This window comes from Rhinolophus sinicus, linkage group LG01, assembly GCF_036562045.2.
Source record: "Rhinolophus sinicus isolate RSC01 linkage group LG01, ASM3656204v1, whole genome shotgun sequence".
In the NCBI taxonomy this organism is placed as follows: domain Eukaryota; kingdom Metazoa; phylum Chordata; class Mammalia; order Chiroptera; family Rhinolophidae; genus Rhinolophus; species Rhinolophus sinicus.
In genome coordinates, this window is record NC_133751.1 from 206,222,058 (window position 1) to 206,238,401 (window position 16,344).

General features: G+C 48.3%; 1 long non-coding RNA gene across 2 annotated transcripts; it reads right to left on the bottom strand.

Moving 5' to 3' along the window:
* Positions 1-339: 339 nt before the first annotated feature.
* LOC109452150 (uncharacterized) lies at positions 340-12,416 on the bottom strand. Of its 2 annotated transcripts, none has more exons than XR_002138103.2 (5): positions 12,099-12,416; positions 8,538-8,604; positions 4,186-4,302; positions 3,256-3,478; positions 340-2,916 (listed from the first exon to the last, which is right to left on the bottom strand). It is a non-coding gene; the product is annotated as an uncharacterized LOC109452150 (long non-coding RNA). The 2 variants fall into 2 exon arrangements; XR_012490397.1 differs by having other exon boundaries at positions 4,186-4,685.
* Positions 12,417-16,344: the final 3,928 nt, after the last annotated feature.

Consider the following 16,344-nt stretch of genomic DNA (forward strand, 5'->3'; position numbering starts at 1 on the left):
GGACCGGTCAGTGCTGTCCTCAGACTTGAAGAAATGACTCATTCCCCTCACCTCACCACCAACCAATCAGCTCCTAGCACGACCCTGAACCCCTAACCCACGGTGTCTTGTGATTTTGCCCCACAGAATCTGTAACCCACTCACCATCGAGGAGTCGGGTCTTTTGAGAACAAACTCCCTGACTTCGTGTTGGCCAATCCGACATTAAACTACTTTTTCCTTCTATACTGTAAACTCCTGCACGTGTGTTTCTTGGGGACAGTGCATGTAGGTAGGTGGACTTGAGGAAAAAGCACTGGGGTTCCCGTAACAAAAGTGGTTAATCACGAGAGTCTTTTTTTAAGCTAACATTTACCGAGGCTGTTCCGTGTGAAAGTACATGTGTATGTAAGGAAAATGAGAGTCGGGTGCAGCAGCAGGTCTGCGGCAGGTGCTGGACGCTGTGGCTGAGCCCCGGCACCTGAGTCCACAGCCCTTGCCCAATGACATCTCTGCTGCCTCTTGTCACCAGGCCAGGAGAGCCCAGCAAGCATGCCGTGCAGGGTGATCATTCGGCACTGCGACCTGTCTGGTCCTCAGCAGGGACACGCTGCCCCCATCCATACCCCTCACTTTCCCAGATGGCGCTCTGTCCTGGGCACCCGTGGCCACCAGTCCACGTCACCTGTGCACTTTCTGTCCTCAGAAGGAAGGCCCGTGGACTTTGTGGGTGAGGGAGTCAGGCTTCTCTCTGAGGTGAGGTTTGCACAATGCTGAGGCCATGCCCTCACGTGTTGGTAGGACAGTCTGACTCTTAGGGGACCCTTTGCTTTTATTTTGTATTCTAAGTTCAGGGGGACATTCTGCCTCCTTATATGGTATGGTTGGAAAGGACAGTCCTTACATTCTCCTTCAAATTCTGAATCCACTCATCTGTGAACTGTCACAAGGTATATTCTGCAGGATTTTTGCCTGAGTCGTAGAATAAGATGAAAACCACATTAAGACGTAGGGGGTCTCAGCTTCCTATTTGTCGCTTTAGGTCGCGTGAGGTAGGCGTGCAGACCATTTGGTCAGATGGCACACCTGCGCTTCACGTCCCTTTCTGAGCATTTCTCCAAGGAAAGGAGCCAGGGCGAAGCATCGCCCTGTTGGAATCAAGTGATGGGGGAGGGCTTGTCTGTTTTTAAGGACTGTGTTTTGGAATGCCTCATTCCTGCACTTCTGCATTCCACGGGGGGCAGACGGAGCCCCGCAGAACCTGTCAGTCAGGATAGTGATTGAAAAAAAGAATGTTTTCTCTTGGATTTGAGCCAAGACATGGGGTCCAGCCATACCCACTGCATTCACAGGTCACCTTCTGGGGAGCTGGTCCCCTCCCTACCGAGCGTTCCTGCCCGCCCCCCCCCCAAAGTCTGTGCATTCATTTGTGCATTTAGAATCTTGGAGTCTCAGCAGGGAGAGACCTCAGAAACATCTAGTCCGATAAACTCCATTTCCAGACAAGGAAACTGTGTCCTGGAAAGATAGAAGGGGCACTGGCAGACAGCGAGCCCTGGCTGAGCTGAGTGTCCCTCTGTGACGTGGCCCTCATCCTCACACGCTAGGGGGTTGTTATTTGCATGTTTTAGATAAACAAACAAAAAGACAAGAGTTGGATGACTTGCCTGAGGTTGAAAGACAGTCATTTTTGGCTTAGGACTCAAAGGAGTTTCCTCAAGTGCATGCATTCATTCATTCATTCATTCATTCATTAAGCTCCTTTTCAGGGACAGGGGACAAGCTACAAAGAAACCTGGGAAACCCTTCTCCTTGAGGACATAGGCAGACAGACAGACAGGTCTCCCCTGTGCCCTCTCATTACTGAGGTTTCCTGGAGTTACAACCACATCTGTCTTCTTCTTGTCACAGTTAGATCTTGGCCGGTGGGTGTGGGAAATGGATGAAGGGAAGACGCAGGTACACCTTGCAGACCTCGGCAGGAGGAGCAGCTCAGCGTCAGGTGGCCCCCACCCTTCTAGGCCTCTCCTCATTCCCCGCCTTGCCCCCTGGCCATCACACAACGAATGGGTCCTGCGCTCTCGCGGCTGCTACCTGCCCTTCACTTTGAGGACAGCTCTTGCACAGAAGTGTACTTGTTGTGTTGCTCCTGTCCCCATAATGGTGGGGTCCCACTTGCTCATGATCTGGACACGTCACGGACCATGAGGGCCTGAAGCCCCTTCTCTCAGTAACGGGGGTTTGGTTGCTTTTTGCGTCTCCTGTACAAACTAGGTAATAAGTCATCTTCCTTTGGAACTCTATGAGTGATCCAAATGGTTACATGGTATTTCTGTTCAGATATCAGCCTTTGAAGCGTGGATAATGGAATATGGTTTGAGTTATGTTTTTTCCCTCATTTATTGGCTTTTCTGCTAATATCAGATGTGTATTTGGCTTACTTAAACCCGAAAGGAGCATGGGTCTATCTGAACATTTCAAACTGACATTTCACTGAACACCTTCAGGTGTCGAAATGAAACAGAATTAACCTTTCTGCCCCGTTCACACATTATAATTACTACCACATTCCAATATTTATGTATACTGCTGGGTTACCGTCTCTATAAGGTCTTAATCAAATGGTTGAAAAAATACAATCTGCCTCAGGTCTGTCAACTGGCCAGTATTTTCCTGTTACGCATAGTAATGACATGTACCATTATTAAATTGAACCTGACCTCTTTAAAGGCAGGCCCAATCAAATGTCACAGCCAGTATTCCAAAATGGCCTTGTGAAAACGCATTCTCCCAATGACAGCAATCTTGGGAGAAGCCATTTCCCAAGAAAAGCCAACTCCGGATCCCGTGACACCTGTCTGGGTTTGAGTTTCCTCGATCAGATTACGTCCTGGGTTTCGGGGGACTGCAGATGACAAACCAGAAGGAAGGCCTTTTCTGAGTTGGAAGAAAAACAATAAAATATGCAAGATGTTTATATTTCAGCAGCTCAAGTACACACACACCACCACCACCACCACCACCACCATCACCACCACCATCGTCACTGAAAATATATACTTTTTAATGAGTGCCTGTAATCCTGTGTGTTTTCTGTGCATGAGGCTTCGGCATAAAAATCAGATTGCATCTGGAACAGTTCAGCAGCGGATAGGAGAAAAAGTCCCAGAAATCTCTCTGCTTCCTTGAAGCCTGTCCCTCTGAGTGACCGTGACCTCTTTCCCTGCCCTGCCTCCCACCTGACTTAGGGGTCATCTCCCCCTGGCCCTCACCTACCTGCCCCAGGGATGCATTCACCTCCTGGTGGTTACACCTTGGGAATGCAGGTGTGTCTGCAGGAAAAGGAGCGAGCAGATGCTGTCCAAAGGGGTGGCCTCCACAGTCCTGAAAAGTGGACATTTGCATCGTCCACTCAGGCTTACAGCGACCTCAGGTCCTCCTTGGCTTCTTCAGGCCTCACTGAACCGTCCGCTCACAAGAACCCAAGGCTGATTGTTCTCTGAGTTGGATATTGAGGAAAATGGCTCCATTTGTAGACCTCGGCAGAGGGGAACCAAGGACTGTTTCATAAACTACTTCCCAATGGATCTGCGAGATGACTCCCATCTGCCCCCTTGTTCTCCATCTCTCTCTGAAGTTCTGGCCGCTTCGTGCTGCTGCCCGCTGGCTCCTGGGAAACTGTCCTGTAAGGCGGAGCCTCCCTCCTGCCCGCCCACCTGTCTGGTTATTTTGTTCTGCTGATGCTCTTGCTAATATGAACTTATTTCCCGGTTCCCCAGTCAGAACTGATCTCACTTAGATAACAAATGCAGTCCTACACTGTGCGACACCCTCCTCTCTCCCTGTCCCCACCGCCCCTCCCCCAGTGTGCCCTCTGCTGGAGTCCCAAGACTCCTTTAAGTGTTGTTATACCCCTCTTCCCACACTCAACCGGGAAAACATTCAAGGCACGTAATTGTTTTCAATATTTTGCCTAGCGGGTGATTATAACATTTGCTTGACCTTTACTTGTTGAATACACGGAGGACTGCATCACGCATGCTTGAACGTATGAATCCTGCTCCAAACTCTTAAAAATGTGGGGCGATTTGCATTTCATCACTTGTTGATGTAACAGCTCTCACACCATAGGACTCTTATGATAATGAAATGAAATAACATCTTCACAAAATGCTTCATACACGATTTAAATGCTGCATAACGTACCGTGGGCTGTATGTGTCATCTACCTCCCTGTCTCGTAACTTTGGACACGTGGATTATAAACACAGGTGTGGTAGACATCAGCATTGCATTTTATATCAAACTCGCCCAACGTGTCCCCTGAAAAACATGTCACAATTAGATCTGATGCTGCTAATAAGAAGGAAAAATGGGACGTTTCTAACCTTTCCAGAGAAGATACTTGTTCACAAGTTGGCCTTTGTCATCTGAGAGTGTTAGTGCTTCCTGGGCTCTCCCCGTGCCTGCCGTGGGCTTTCCACACAGAGAGGAAATACTGATGCACCAAATCATGGGAAGTCATGTACTGTTAATGACACCAGTGGTCAGGCGCTGGAGACGGACCCCCCACAACAGCCCTGGGAGGTGAGTGTGGTTGTCGCTTTTACAGATGAGCAAATGGAAGGTCAGAGATGCTCCATAACTCGCCCAGGCCCTGCAGCTGGTGAGTGGAAGGTCAGCTTGGGAAGAGTGGCTCACGTACTCTGTAGGGACAAACACATCAGAAGAAAAGGAAACAAAGCCATTGCATGGATCCAAGCGCCTGTCTGAAGAGGGGAGCTGGGAAGAAAAAAATAAGGGTCTATTCATACTTTCATTTATGAGGCTTGGAAAGATCAAGGATGCAAACTTTTCCTAGTTTTTTTTTATTTTTTCAGGGATGCACTTGTTCTCCTAGTCAACCACTCAATTAGTTATTAATTTGATTGACAGATACTAATGGAGCCTCCAGCAGGTGCCAGGCTGGGGATATAATGGTCAGTGAGGCAGGCTGTCCTGGGTGATTCATGGAGAGGCAGCGACTGAATCATCTCACACACACATGCGCACACACGCACTTTAATTACAACTGTGGTAACTGTTCTAAAAGACAGAATCTCTCCTGAGGAGCCAGGGAAGAGTTCCCTAGGAAAGGAATATCTACTGAATCCCAAGGGAAGAGGGGGCTTAGCTTGGCAGGAAGAAAGAGTCCACACCAGCAGCAGTAGGAGTATGCGCCAGGCCTGGAGACGGAGGAGCAGGGTCAGCCGACTACGGCCCATGGGCCAAATCCGGCCCACCACCTGTTTTGTCAATAAAGTTTTATTGGAACACAGTCAAACCCATAAGCTTATATATTTGTCTTTGGCTATTTTTGTGCTAAAATAACAGAGTTGACTAGTTATGACGGAGCCCCTATGGGCCACTGAACCTAAAATATTTAGTTATCTGGCGCCTTATAGAAAAGGCTTGACAATCCCAGCTCTGGAGCTGGGACTGGTGGGTGAAGGGCTCCTACTAGGGCAATAGAGGGTGGGGTAGCCCACAGGCCTTACAGGTGCTGGCAGCCACACAAGGGAGTTTGGCCCTTTTCTGAGACGTAAGAGGGAGGCATTGAAGGTTTTGAGAGAGGATTAGATTTGTGTTTTTAAAGGATTACACTCTTCACTTCACAGTCCTTAATGCTCAGCTCTAGACTTGCTTTTCTTGATTTATAGCAGTTACTTAAGTCTTATTTGCTAAGTGGATGAAAAAAAATAATTGTAAAGGGTTTAAGTGGTAATCAGATTTAATAGGAATATAGTAATATCATAAGGCCCTTGATTGTTTTATATGTTTACTTCAAGCTATTTATTTTTAGAAAGTATGCGTCCTATTAATAAACCAGCCTCAAATCTTTTTTATGAACACTTTCCACAATGCATTCCTTTTCTTCATAGTGACTTTGTATTTCAGTATTTTACCTCAAAGCAAATTAGCGCCTTAGAGGGAGGGGAGTAGTGATGACCCTTATGATCACAGTCACATTTGGATTTCAATGTGCTGGGTTTCTTTTGACGAGAAGCCCAGGTCCCCAGCTATACTGGCATGAGTCAGAAAGGTTAGGAGAAAGTTTGAGCTGATGTGGCCCCTGCTTTGTGGGAGCCCCTGTGAGGTGACATTCAAGGGTCAGAACAAAAAAGTTAGTTACTTTCTTAAGTCAAGTTGTTCTGGCCAGAAAGTTCATGAACACTCTAGTCTGACCATCTGGTCAACCTGAGAATTAACTGCTCCTGCTGGAGTGAACCCTGAGTCTCAAGAAGCTGCTCCCTCACTGAGCCTGCACTCACACTGACACTCATTCTTAACTGCTTGTGTTGTACTGGTCAGTGTGATGGTTAACTTTATGTGTTACCTTGACTGAGCCCAGACATTTGGTCAAATGTTATTCTGGGTGTGTCTATGAGGGATGAGATTGGCATTTGAATAGGAGACTGAGTGAAGCAGATGATTGTCCCCCTCCCCCATGTGGGTTGGCCTCAGCCAATCAACTGAAGACCCAAATAGAGCAAAAGGCTGAGTGACAGGGCGCTCCCCTGCCTGACCGCCTTGAGTGGGAACACCAGTCTTTTCCTGACTTCCAACTCCAACTGAAAAGTCAGCTCCTCTTGGCTCTCGAGCCTGCTGGCTTTTAGACTGGACCTACCCCACTCGCCTGCTTGGGTCTCCAGCTTGTCAACTATAAATCTTGGGACTTGTCAGCCTCCATGACCCCAGGAGCCAATTTCTTATAATAAACCTCTTTATATATGTGTATTTCTGTTTCTCTGGAGAATCCTGACTAATAAGTAAGTGTTTTCATCAATTGCCACCTTCCTCAGCTTACTCTCTCTGCGTTATTATTTTCTTAATATTTTCCTTTATACTGACTTACTTATTTTTGGAATACAGTGTGTTAAAAAGGGAACTTGAAATCGAAAAGCATTATCACTTGCCGCGAATGAAAGCCAAAGAATGTGATGGCCTTCGGGCCGTTGCTGTGGCCTGCCCGGGCTCAGCCTCGGAGGCCTGCTCTTGTTCTCTGCAAAACGGGGAGATAAGCAAGCATGGGGCGTTAAAGACAGACTAGCAACAAGGAGAGATGCAAAGTTCTCACCGTGTGATTTACGATTTGATGCCTTAGGCCTGTCCCACACTTGCAGTAATAGTGGCTGACCCCTGTCCTGTGGGCTGACCCATAGCCTCGGCTTCCCTCAAGGGTGGGGGTCAAGAGAAGGTCAGGCAGTGATCCTTAAACTTTCTTTAATAAAATCACCAGGGGAGTTTGTTAGAAATGTAGTTTCTGAGACTCCCGTCCTCTGAGGTCCTAGCCTGGGGAGGTGCTGGTGGTTGACACAGGTCACTGGTGTCGGGGTCGTTTTTGTGCATGTGGCCGGTGGCTGCACTCTGAGAAGCATGGTTGAGGGCCTGATCCATGGAGAGCCCGGGTGGAGCCTAAATGAAGGGCCCCCAAGCACATAATAATGAATAGCTCTCAACCATCCTGAGACAGCGTCCTGGCTTCGGTCTTCCTGGTGTGGTTTGGAAAAGTAACCTGTACATTAAATGTGCATGGAATTCAATCTACTTTATAGGAGGGATTTTGGCTGGAGGCAGTTTATTGCCAAATTCTTGGAATGAGAAATTGTCAGATATTTGCTTAGAGCAAATAAGAGTTAAGTAAAATAGAAAACACATTTTACACTGTTTGGAGGTAAGAGGGGTATATGCCATCTGAATCCTGGGGTACCAAGGAAATTCAGGCAATGAGAACGCAGCTGTTTCCTGCTCATCGGAGGTCTGACCAGGGGTTCATTTTCATCCCCTGTGGTGGGCGTAGTGTTCGCCCCGAGAAGATATGTGTGTGTCCAAATTCCTGGAACCATGGATATTGCCTTTTGTGGTAACACATTTAAGTCAAGAATCTTGAGAGCCGGCAGTTGTCCTGGATAATCCAGACAGGCCCTAAACCCGATGACAAATACTATTATGAGAGTGAAGCAGAGGGATGCTACAAGGACAGGAGCGGAGGAGGCCGTGTGAAGATGCAGGCAGGCCCCTGAGTGGCGCTGCCTCTGCCAGCGAACACCTGGAGCCTCCAGGAGCCAGAAGCGGCCAGAAGGAAACTCTGCTGGACAACGCGGAGCGAGCCCGGCCCTGCCGACACCTTGGACTCCTGGCCTCCTGATCGGGAGGGAATAGACTTCTGTTGTTTTAAGCCATCGAAGTTTTGGTAATTTATTACAGCAGCCTCAGAAAACTAATACACAACGCAGAGCAGGATCCAGGAACGAAACTCAGGGGGCTGTTAGCATGGCTTCCTACAAACAAAGCAAAGCTCTGGGCTTCCCACATGCAGATTAAGATGGAATGACGGAGTTACTCATGGGACAGGGACACACACACGCACGCACACGCATGTATGCACACATGACTGTGCTACAAAGAGGTGGCTGTTCCACCCTCTCACCTGGGAAGGTTTGGCTGAGCTGGTAACCTACCCTTCGTGGACGCCCAGCCACACACCACTCCCCTCTACCTGTGGGCCCCATGCTTACCTGACTCTGAGCGGCATCTGGGGCAGAGAAGGGCACACTGGCACCCTCAGGGAAGGTCCAGAGCAGCCTGCCCAACAGAAATACAGCGTGAGCTACATACAAAACCATAGTTTCTAGAATCTATATTTTAAAAGTTTTCAGGGTGAAATTAATTCTAATAGTATATTTTATTGGACTCAGTATATCCAAAATATTGTCATTTCAACATGTGTTTTATATAAAAATTACCAGTGAAATATTTTACATTCTTTTTTTCTTGTGTTTGGTGTGTATTTTACACTCCTAGTGCATCTCAGTTTGCACTAGCTGCGTTTCAAGTGCTCAACACGTGACTAGTGGACAGTGCAAGGTTAGGGCTCAGCAGCTGCCAAGGACGCGGGCATGGAAGGGCTGTGCTGATCATCTGGCAGCCCTCAGCTCCGAGTTTTGGTCTGTGCGGTCCCTGGCACTGATCCCTTGCAAGCGTTTCCAAGGAACCTAGTCTGTGTGTGCATTTGTGTGGGGTTGTATTTGGGGCCATGTGAAAGCAAAGGAAGGAAGGGTCATCTGAAGGAGAGAGTAAAGCAGACACAAAAGTTAAAATGACGGCTGTGGTCCAGAGATCAAAAAATCTTTCTACCAAGTCTGAGTGAAATCCTGGGGCTACTGGCTCCTGTCTGGGTTGAAGTCGCGAGTTTGTGGATCATGAAATCTTCTAGAACAAAATTCTCTCAAGTGGCATCCATTCGTGAAAGCATTGAGGACCCCAGACTTGAAGTGTCTTTAGAGAGAGGATGGGAGGAGAAATTGGTTCACCTCACTTTGAATGGAAAGTTAATTGCTTTTTGAAAAGTGGTTTTCGGCCGGATGAGGACCACACGGAGGAAAAAAAGCATTGCCCTCGAATGGAGTTTAGCCAACAGTGACAATAGCCGTCTGCTTTTCTGAGTCTGATGGACATGGAGGGCGACCCGAGGCGGGAACATTGTTTATGCTGACAGCTTACCAGCAGGCGTGAGGAAGAAGGGGTTGCGATGACAGTGGGAAGCCATAAACACTTAATCTGTCACAGAAACTTGGAAGGAATCAGGCGCCAGACCAAACCCTTAATTGTTGGGTACTTCGCTGTCTCGGGCTGCCTGCTTCTGCATTCATTCATTTGATGCCAGCACGGCAAAGCATTTAGGCCAGGACCGCCCACTGGATGGTGTGGTGGCATCAGTCCCCTGAGATGTGGGAAATATGATGGATATTCACCTGTCCACAGTGCTTGTCTCATTTATTCAAATTAGCTGGTGCCCAGAGCTGGAAAGAAATGGATCTGGACTCAGACAAAGATAAATTGCAGTAAAAATGGAAATTACAACCCAGAAAACTAATATCATCAGGCCACTGAGATTTTATTAGCTAATCATGGCCATGATATTGGACGTCCGCAAACGTTGCTTTGATTGAATTTTCACCTTGCATCCGTAAGGACTTGTCAGGATGCGTGTTTAGTGGTGCGAGGAGGGGGTGACATAGATTGTAATGAGCTCTTTCAAGCCTTTTCTCTAACGTTTTTGTTTTGTTGTTCAAGTACCATAGATTTCTTGCAGTTGACAATTCTTACAGTCGTAATGTTAGACCCAAGTGGCAAGCCACCACCCAAGACCATGTCAAGCGTTATTCAAATCTCTCAAGGACGGCTCCCTGTCTCGTCCCAGGGATGCCATGTGGGAGCTTTGAGGGTATCAGGCAGTGAGTAGCCAGCTACAGACGGAGGCAGTGTGATCGTTAACTTCGGGTGCTGTAGCAACTGCCGCCAGCATCCTGACCACGAGAACATTCTGCATTGCTTGTGTTTGGCTTTTTCCCTTGGCTACGTCTTTAGCACTGTGACAGGGCATCCGCCACAAGCTCTGACTCTTTCCATCCTCACTACCCCTCAAATCTCAAGCTGATGCTAACTCACGCCCCCCAGTGTCAGCATCCTGGCTTCCTAAGCCTGAGCTCTGTAACTCACCTCCTCTGGTTCCCTTTCTGACTTCTGCCTGCGGGTGTCCTTATCTGATAGCCTCCAGCGCACGGAGAGTCTTTCATTTCCTGCCCGGGGCTTCCCCAGGGGGCAGAGACCCCAGGAACCTACTTGTCAGTGCAGAAGTGTGGGCAGCCAGTGCCCCAGGGGGTGACTCTGGGGGGTGGGGGCGCAGTGAGCCAGTGGGTAAATGAACCCTTGGAGGGACAATTCTATACTCTCCTCAGAGGGTCCCAAGCAGGATCCAGGGCCCAGTTTCCTTCCTGACTGAGCGTCTTTAATAACGTATCCTTCCATTCACCTTCCTTCCATTTTCCACGTTTCCCCTGGGGCTTTACTCCAGTTCTCTGACAATCCGCTGATCACCAGTATTTTGCTGCAGGTCTATGCTAAGTCCCAGGTCTCACCAGGGCATGAAAACCCACAGCAGCTCCTAACTATTGCCTAGTCCCAAGGTGCCAGGTACTGTGTGCAGTGCTTTGTGTGAATGTTTCTTTCATTCTCACTGGCGTTTTACACAGAAGACAATGTTTTTACGCCCATTTTACAGATGAGGATATCGAATCACAGAGACACGTAAGAACTTGTCTGACCCAGTTGCACAGCTCGGACTGAGAAAAACTGGGATTTTAATTCACACTGTCAGGATTGGGTCCCACTACACAAAACCCGGCCTCCACAGTTCATTAATTTTTTCACGATAACTGTCTTTGCCTTGTACTCCTTGAAACCAGGACTGCACTACGCTGAAACGCCGATGGGTCTCTGAGACTCTGATTCAACCTGTGCTTGGAGAGAATGAACGTGACAACGAGGAGACAGTGTCCGACCTGAATTAGTATGAAGGCAGGGCTGGTGCACTCGGCCCTGAGCCGCATCCTGTTTTAGGATAATAGGAATGGATTGAAACCCAGAGAGCCCAGACTCCCAGCAGACATGTGCTTTCTCCTTAGGCGGCATATGAAAGGTCCTCCTGCATGCTCTGGTGTAATTTGATAACGCTGATAAAAATCGTTTATCATCGTATGCGCTGCACAGACTGTCTTATCAGAAAACATGACTGGAGGCGCTGAGTTGGGCTGATCCTGACATGTTCGTCAGGGCTTCCAGAACCCAAGCACGAGCTTCTCTTGCAAGTTGGGATGTGACTCCATGAGCGTTTAACGCCTCCCTCCCTTTACATACACACAGGATCAAAGAAATACGAAAAAAGGAGCAATCCCGTATCTTCCCTGGAAAATGGAAAAGCGGCCATCAACAGGCTGGAATCACGAGGGATGTCTGCAGGTTGGGGAAATCATCCCCGTCTACAAGCTAGGGGAGCAGGATTCCCACAGGGGCCCCAGAACTGCTGCATTTATTTTCCAGTCTGTTTTTATCGCTCGGTGTTTCTCAAAGTTTAGCCTGCAGCCCATCGCAGGACAATCATGTGATTGTAACCGAGATAATCCGGGGGAGCTGCATTGGATACCAGTGTCCTTGGGAGTACCCGGGACTCTGCATTTCCCTTAAGCTCCAGGGCTCTATGTACGCACAGGGCAGCCTCGGTAACCGGGTTCACAGACCTTATTCACCGGGGTGTGAAATGCGGGTCCTGGACGCACAGCTGTTTGGAGAATTCAGACACCAGAGGCCAACCCTTTTGAGCTTCGCCATTTCCTTCTCTTCACAGCCAACAGAGCGCCGTGATCACTTAAAATGTTTTGGGGCTTCTCCTCTGTGATCTCATTCCTCTCCCAGCTGGGGGGCTTCGGTCACCAGAAATCGGCAGGGCCTGCATAGCGGGGACACATTCTGGCTGGGATTTACCACCGCCGGCCTCTGTGGATTTTCAAACTCTGGACTCAGCTCCAGGCAGATGGGGACCGCATGCGCCAGGTCCACGTCTGTGTCTGGTGTTTCTCAGCAGCCAAGTGGAGCGCATACAAATATCTCTGGGAGGTAAATGTTTAATTAAAATGATCCCAGTGACTGGCATTGACAAGCCAAAGTTCATGTGTTTCCGAGAGGAGTTATGCATTTCATCAGGCCCTTTCTGTGCCTCAGTTCCCAACAAACCTTAAAATTGGGCTTAAAGTAGGAGGCGAATATCTCACTTGACCCAAAAGGGTCACGTGAGTGGGTCAGGTCAGGGTCAAGGCCACAAGGGCCCACAGGCAAAGAACAGCCATGAGAAGGAGGCTGGCCAGCAGGAGTCTGGACCCAGAGGTCAGGCGTGCAGGCAGGACAGGGGTGAGTGGGGTCAAGGTCAGATCCCTGGCCAGAACCAGGGTCATGGGGGGTGAAGAAAGGAGCTGGGTGAGGTGGCAAGACTGCCAGTGACCCGAGCTAGTTGGACTCTTGGACTTGGAGAAAGAAAACCAACTCAGACTGGCTGAACTGAACAATACAGATTTATTATTGGGATATATGTTGTAGAAAATATTTAAACACGTATATGATACATCCGTGTTTGGTTCTCTAAACAGAATACTATACTTAAATGTATAAGATGTCTGTATAAAGCAGACCGCATATGCACCTTGCATTTTCAAGTGTAAATAATGAACTTTTATCAACTAACTGGTGGTGGTGGTTGTAGACAGGTCTCTTTGAGTTGGGTGGTTTGACTTTTAGCTCACACTTACGTTTTCAGACACACATGAGTGTGCTCGGGACATGCGTGGAGAGTCATCCGATGCCTGTCAGGTCAGGTCTGGTCCAGGAACAGCACAAAGCACCCCATCCCCAGCCTGGTGGCGCCTCTGCCATGACTTGTGATGATATATGGCTGTGCCATGGCTTGTTATGTCACATTCGTTGATAACTCTGTAAAATTAATTTGATGCCATCTGATGCAGCAGCAGGTTAGACATTTAAGAAATAAAAAGTCGTCCATGCCCCACGGAGCACATCTGTTTAATGGCATAATTCAAATTAATTCCCAGCGATGCTGTGGAACCTCCTGGAACTGCTGTGCGTTTCTGCCCATCGTCCTCCCGGCTGCGGGGAGCCAGGCTCTGCAGAGCCGTCCCGCTTGGCAAGGCTTGAGCCCATTCACCTGAGACACATGCTTTAAGTTTTCTTTTATTTTAAAAGCATGTCAGGGCTACAGAATTGTAAAAATTATACACAGAGTTCCCGCAGACCCTTCATCCAACCCCCCAAGTGTTATGCCATCACACTACAAAGATTCACCGCGGAATTCACTACTCAGACACCCTTATTAAGTGATAACAGACCTTATTCAAATTGACAGCTTGTCCCCTGATGTCCTTTTTCTGGCCAGGATTTCCTTGTCATGTTCCTTAGTCATCTCCAATCTGGGACATTTCTTTCTGTCTTTCTGTGCCTTTTAGGACTTGAACACTGTTTTCAGGAGCACCGGCCTGCTTCTGTTCAGCTTTGTCCCTCCACTTGGGTTTTTCTGTGTCCCCTCACGATTAGATGGAGGTTATGCGTTTTTGGCAAGAACACCACAGAAGTGCTATTGTGACTCATATTGAGGCATAGGACGTTACTGGTGTGGTTAAGGTCCTTCTCGTGGCCAAGGTGGTATCTGCCAGGTTTCTCCACTGTCAAGTTATTATTTTTTTCCGTTGTATTTCATAGGCATCTTGTGGGGAGATAGTTCAAGACCATTCAAGTATCAGGCTTCTCATTCTTCTCTTTGCCCGTTAATATTAGCATCCAGCAACGACTCTCGTGTGCAGCAATTATTGCTGGCACTTTGCGAAGCGGCAGTTTTCTATTTCCATCTTCTATTCCTTCTACACTTGTTCATTGAAACTGTCAGGAAGAGCGCGTCTTCCTTTTCCCACAGAATTATTTTTTTATATCAGTGTGCACTGATAGACATTTGTTTTATTCTGTGGGTTATAATTTATTTGCATCATTACTTATTTGGTTGCTCAGACTGTTCCAGATTTGGCTATTGGAAGAAACTTCAAGAGGGCTGCCCTGGTTGTCTGTGTGTGCGTGCGTGTGTGTGTATGTTTGACTAACCTCTGTCATTTTTTCAGCACTCACATGAAGCATATTTTAAAATCTTCAAATCTGTGAATGGTGCTACCATAGATCGAAGATAAATTAAGATGAGACAACATGGCATTTTTGTTGGAGTTTAAACTCCCACAAAAGTCAGATACCAATTCTCTAAATTTAAAATCATGCTAGTTTCTTATTAAGGAAATGCTTTCTCATAGCTGAGAGGATCTCTGTGGGAGCCCCACTTGGCGTGAAATGGCTTCCAGACCCGAGGGCGGCTTTCACATTATTTATGTTCCCAGAACCTGGTCGTGCATCTTTGACCTGGTGGCTGCTCAGTACATGTGTACTGAGGGAGAATGAATGACTGAGGTGTTGGAAGGGCGATGAGAGAGAGGCAGCCGAGTGTGGTGCCTAAGAGCGTGGCCCCTGGGGCAGCTTCTCTGTGCAGCGCGCACACAAACCACCCAGGGTCTTATTAAAGGGCCTGTGCTGCTTCAGCGGGTCTGCATGGGGCCTGAGATTCTCCATTCCCAACAGACTCCCGTGAGACATGGATTCTGCTGGTTGAGGAGCAGACCTTGAGTGTCAAAGTGCCCGGGTTCGATCTGACCACATCTACCACCCGCTCAGTAGGCAATCATTTGACTCCTTTTGACCTTAGACTCATCATTTATAAAAGGGGAGTAACCATAACAGTGCCCCCCTCAGGAGACTGTTACAAGAACTAAGAGAGATTGTGCACACGTTAGGTACGCGTCGCCGGCACCTGTGTGCTATGCCATTACCAACACAGTCGTGTGCCACAGACAGGAGGACGAGTCGCTGTTCCCAGCGAGACAGGGATGTGCGTGGGTGCAGCCCCTCCATCTGATTCAGTGTGACATGATTAGAAGCAGGGTTTCCCTCGTGTCTTGGCACAGGTCTTCACAGCCGACATTCCATGCGACGTGTGCCCATGTACTGGGGAGAGAGAAACACTGAGTGTCCTGAATGCTGGACCCGAGACCATGTGGGAACAGAGGACATGACCTGAATTAGTGTTGCCACCACTAGACGGGCCAAGGACTACGCTCGGGAGTGTCTGCAGGTGGTGCCCCCAAACCTCACACATGTAGTAGATAGTGGGGAGTGGTCCAACATGGCCCCCACGTAGGTGTTGAATCAATATTTAGGTTCCAGGGGTTCAGTGATGAACCCTGACTTCATGGAGTTGGTGTTTTCGGATGGGTCAGACATTCATTAGCTAGAGACGTAGCTGTGATGAGAAAATAGAACAGGGGGATGTGATAAAGAAATTGGGGGGTGACCACAGCTCAGGGAAGGTGTCTTTTTGGATGTGACATTTGAACTTGAGCGTCATGACGAGAGGTAGCTAGCCATGCAGAGGCCAGTGAGCCGGAGCTTGCCATAAAAGTTCAAAGTTCAGAGGCCCCAGAGTTGGCACCAGCTTGGTGTGCTAAGACCTGCTTTGTGCATTTACCTGGTGTCTGTCATCAGTCCATCTGTCCGTCTGATATATTGTCACCTGTCCTGGGAAGGCAATGTGGCACCGTGAGATGAGCACAGGCCTGTGGGCCACACGGAGGGGCTTCACTTCCTACCTCTGTCACCAAGCTTTTGAGTGACAAGTTACTTACCTTCTCAGAGCCTCAATCTTCTCATCTCTGAAATGGAAATAGCATCACCTTTCCTGCAGAATTGTGAGGAATACGATGACATACATAATTGAGCACAATGCCTGGGACACAATCACGCTGAGAAAATGCAGTATCTTCATCCCGTCACAGGCATGCAGGCTCATTCCGTATGCGTGTGTGTATATCAGATATGCACGTGTGTCTG